Source organism: Pteropus vampyrus, unplaced genomic scaffold (genome assembly GCF_000151845.1).
Source record: "Pteropus vampyrus isolate Shadow unplaced genomic scaffold, Pvam_2.0 Scaffold83, whole genome shotgun sequence".
NCBI lineage: Eukaryota > Metazoa > Chordata > Mammalia > Chiroptera > Pteropodidae > Pteropus > Pteropus vampyrus.
The window spans coordinates 1,951,675-1,957,031 of record NW_011888864.1 but is presented as its reverse complement, the minus strand read 5'-3'; the positions used below and the strand labels follow the sequence as shown (position 1 = coordinate 1,957,031).

The 5,357-nt window shown below is 31.5% G+C and overlaps 1 pseudogene; it reads right to left on the bottom strand.

Annotated features, from left to right (window-relative positions):
• Window positions 1-4,674: 4,674 nt before the first annotated feature.
• Window positions 4,675-4,793, bottom strand: LOC111741934 (annotated as a pseudogene).
• Between the last annotated feature and the right edge of the window lie 564 nt (window positions 4,794-5,357).

Genomic DNA, 5,357 nt, shown 5'->3' with positions numbered 1-5,357 from the left:
GTAAATTAATGAGTAGAGAAGTAGTGCAACAGAGAATTTGTGCATATTATCTTTTAATGCCACTATCATAGGAATGGTTTGCTCAGAATAGACACCAAGTATATATGTTTAATTATTTAAATTGAGACACTGTGGCAAAATTAAAATTTTAATATTCACATTAAATCTTCCTCTTTTTATTGAAAATTATTGAGGTGATATAGATTAACAAAAAATAAGTTTCAAGTGCATCATTCAACAGTAAGTCATATTTATATATATGTTACATTGTGTGTTCACCACCCAGAGTTAGATTTCCTTCTGTCACCAAATGTTTGACCCCTTTTACCCTTATCTACCTGCTACTTCCTTCTGGTAATCACTAATCCACTTTCTGTGTCCATGAGCCTCTGTTTGTCATGTATGTTTGTTGCTTTTAGTTTTATATCCCATATGTAAGTGATATCATGTGGATTTTCAACTTTTTAGTCTAGTCTGACTTATTTTGTTTAGCATGATTATCTCGAGATCCATCCATGTTGTCACAAATGGCAGTTTTTCTTCTTTCCTTTTGGCTGAGTAATATTCCATTGTATATACAGACCACACACATCTTTATCTAATCACCTATCATAGGACACTTCAGTTGCTTCCATACCCTGGCTACTGTGAATAATGCTGTTATAAACATTGGAGTATATATATCTTTGCAGATAACAAAAATATATTTTTCATAATTTTATCATTTATCTGGATTCTTAGTTATAATTTCTTCTCGATCATTGAAGATATATTCTGTTTACTATTTATCTATCTGATACAGTTTTGCTGGGATCCTTAAAAAGCATTTACTCAACTCAACCTTGTTCTCTTTACATTTATACATTGTAATCCTTGTTATGTAACTAAATATTTTTTTGTAAGTACTCTTCAAAAACTTCTCTAAAACTTTAGTCTCACTTCCTATCTGGCCTTATCATTTTATCTCATCTGTGACTTCGAAAATCTATGTTTACATATTTTTTTTCTTTCCCCAACTTCTCAAGATCTACTTTTTTCTAAAACACTCTGAATCAAAGAAATGAAAAAATATGAAGTCTTATTGTTCATTCAAAGGCATATAAAAACAAAAATGAATAGACAAAATTCAGATCATATGCATTACACTTAATTCTATCTCAAATATTTTATAAATTATTTTTTCTATTCTAGTTAATTTAATATGATTCTAAAATTATCAGAACATATGATACCATTTGTATAAGTAAAAATAGTGTTTTTAAAAAAATGCTTAAATATAAATCTTTTAATTATTACTTTGCAACTAATCAAAATATAAAATTTAACAACATAAATATATATTGTCAGAAAAAAATAGAGTAGATAAAAATAATATAATTACTGAAAAATCACATTCACATATTGGGGAAAGTAAGCAATAGCTTCATTTCCACATATTAGTATTTTCTTGGTGTCTATTTGTCTTAAGAGTTAAAAAACAGCTTGCAATATAAAAACTTTTGTTTACACAGGACAAACATAACACATCCTCACTCTTCTTATAGTCTACTTTTAACTTGCTTTAGTGGAAAAATCCTACTACTAAGTGAAAGATAATTGCATTGTTTTTCCCTCTGGGGAATACGTTGGTAACCAACCCAAGACTTCTCAGGCTTCCATATTCACATACAGCCTCTTACCTGCTGGATATAGCAGATTTCAACAAGTCTAGGCAGGTGATGGAGTCCAATTTCAGTGCTGTTTCTTTCCGAGGCCATGAGAAGTAAAGGAAAACAAAACAACTCTCTCTTTTTATTGCAAATTGGAATAAAAAAAAATTAAAAAAAAAAAAAAGACTTCCTTTCTCTACTTCAAATGACACCATCCTCAGGCTGTTGAATAAATCCTTTATTGTTGACAGTCAATGGAGATAGAATTCAATTCCATACTCTCAAGAGGGAGTTAAGGACATTGTAATTGATACTCAGAATAACAAGGTAGCTTATTTTCACAGGAAAGGTCATGAGAATGACAAAAAAGAGCTTGAAAAATAGTGTGAGATACTGAAAACAGTGGCCACACAATTAGATGCTAGTTAGTGTCTTGCTGCTTTTTTTGGTTCAAGAACAAACAATATTTCTAACAGTTCAGCAATAGACAATTTAAATTCTAAAAAAATAATAATAATAAATATTGTATTTTACTAAATTAAAGACTAAGAAAATAAATTCTCACATTTTTTTCTGAAAGCGAAATAGACCCATTTGCAGTAGTCCAGAAAATAATTTTGTTATAGAAAATAAATAAACTCATGTTATATAAAACAAATGATTCTATAGATACCTAAAAATGGAATTTGCACAATAATGGATGCATTCCACAAATGTATTTAGATGCTTAAGTCATGATACTAAAATGTTATCATTTTCCTCAAACTAAATCTGAATAAACAGAGGATATAAGAAAGAATGGAAGATATTTGTGATGGAAATAGAATCAGAGAATCTTTCTCTGAATGTATTTCTCTATTTGTGTGCATAGGTGCTGTGGTCAGAAAAATAACATGTTAAGAAAAAAAATGATGCTTATTCAAACTAAGTCAGTTTAGTTCACTTTCTGTGAGTTTCCTTTACTTAGACTAATTAAGACTTAGAAAAGTATAAAAGAAAAGTATAAAAGTATAAAAGAGAGCGAAAAAAGCAAGAGAGATTAGTCCATATCATTTAGTTATCATCTCAGATATTCCTTCTTTCACTGAGGCTTCAGTGACTCTTTGGGTCAAATACAAACTCTCCCCCAAATTCCTGTAGCATTTGGTTTCCAGATCTCTTGTGTTGCTAAATATATTGCACTGTAAATGCTGAAGCTCCTTCAGTGCAGGAGTGATGTCAAACTTAATTATCTCTACCTGAAATCAACTTTCTAAAATGCATACTTACAAAAACAATTTGCCAGAATTAGTAGCACTATCTACACAGTAACATGAAATTGTTAAATGCATGCTATCTGTAAACATAGTTCGAGACATTAATTAGTGATTTTAGAGAAAACAGAACATTTTCATAATAGAAATATCTGAGAATAAGTGAACAGTCCTTTATACCTGTTAAAGATGAAAGCAAAACAAACATTGGATATTTCAAAATAAAATATGAGTTGTGTTCCAAAAGAGACATCGGTTTATGCATTGTAATCCCGCTCTATACTGCCCTGGGTGAATTCCTTTTATAGCCTTGACCCTCTTCCATTTTCTTTGCTTGCTCTGCTTTTGTGTACCACCTTTTACTCCCAATATGACTGTTCTGAAATCTACCCTTAGCTATCTCATTCTTTCTTATGTCTCTCATGGCAATCTTATTAAATCTTGGGACTTCAGATCACAGTTCTCTTCAGATAATTTACAAATCTTTATTTCACCTTTCACCATTTTCTGAAATCCAGTCTCAAATTTCTAATTGCCTGATGGACATACACCATAGGACCTCACCAGTTCTTCAAATAAACCTAGTCCACACTGAATTCACTCTTGTATTTATGAATTATTTTTTTCCAATTATTTTATTTTTACATTTAATTGCACCACCCTCCATGTCAAACTTGTTTACATAGTCAGCATTAACTTTGACTCTACCCCCTTTTTTGGCCCCCATATCCATTTATTAGTAATCTTGAATCTGTAACATCTTTTATGTTTATTGTTTTAAATCCCACTGACCACAAATCAACCCCTCATAATTTTCTCTCAAGTCCCTCCTTTATGTTCAGTGATATAACTTACAAACAAGTCCTTACCTCTAATTTCTTTTTAGTCCAAAAACTATTGTGCTTAACCTAAGTTTAGTTGTTCCAGATTATGTCTCTCTAATAATATCACTCTCTTACTCAGACTCAAGTTCAAATTCTTAGACATTAGACAGAGAGACTGGATCCATTGGAAGCCTTTGATACTGTGGCTATGGTCCATCTTTCCAATTTTGTTTTCTACCTGTTCCTTTACATAAGCACCCTTCAGATAAGACATTCCTATTTGATGTGCTTATTACTGGGCTATGGATGCTCATCTTCAAAATATCCTCAAGCAAGAACAAGAGAATAAGTTTTTATCCATCTTCATACTGCTGAATTCTTCCCTCTTCAATTCTCTGATTAATAGTTACCTTTTCCATAATGCCTTGTCTACCTGGTCTTATCTCTCCAACTAGAAAATAAAATCTTAGTTGGTAAGATTAATCTTTTTATTACTAAAGGCCCAGAATAGATTGTTTCATATAGCATAAAACTCTAACAAAATTTTAAAGAAAATGTCTTTGGAATTTTTTCAAAGTAAAATTATTTAAGTAGTTATTGCTCTATGGAGATAGGCGCAAAATCTACTTCGTCATTGTTACTGACAGGTTAGCCGTACAATTTTTTAAAAAGTATACAAACAGCTATTTGGCTATATTAACATTTCAAAGAAGTATAAAAAAAGATTTTTGTTTGTTTGTTTTTACTATTGGTTTTCAACAGGAACAATGGAACCAATTAGAAAGAGATAAAAATGATTTGCTATACAGAATCTGATGTGAACGTCTCTACATTTTTAGGTTCAGTGATATTTATTTATTTATTTATTTTAGGTGAGGCTACCCTTCATTGACCTCACAGATTGCAAGAAACTTGTCAGTTTACAATCCTTTATTTTTTTATTTTTTACACCTACAGCACCTGGTCTTCCTAGGTGGTCTCCCATCCAAGTACTAACCAGGCCCAATCCTGCTTAGCTTCTGAGATCAGACAGGATCAGGCTTGTTCAGGGTGCCATGACCATAGAAGATTCAGTGGTATTTAAAGCACAGGTACTTCGTTATGTTGGAAATGGCTTTAAATATTTATCTTTCTTTTGCTTTGATCCTTGATCGATTATTTTTGTTCTCATCTTCACTTGATATAGTTTGATATATGCTGTGACTCGCCACTTCAATGAAATGAAAATAGAAAGGATTAGAAATTCTAAGCTCAAGGGAGTAGATATCTTAGGTTAAATTATGTTTGTAAGTATCACATACATATGTAAGAAATTATTAATAACTGCATTGTACAAAATCTTAGTTCTTTAACTTGGATATTGTATCCTTCAACTGTTTAGCTCTTAATACGCAAATTAAACACTTATGCATATGCATATTAGGGTGCCTACAAATCCCCATACCCACAAATACTTATCATTTCATGCTTTTGTTACTAAAAGTAGCCACCTAACCCACTTGCCACTTAAAATTCTACGAAATAGTCTCATATAGGCAGCATGATGCAGCAACCGCACATCTGCTTGATGTTGTGGCACGCTCGTTAATCTGATGGGAAATCCAAGAAGAGTGCATAATCCAAGACCCTTC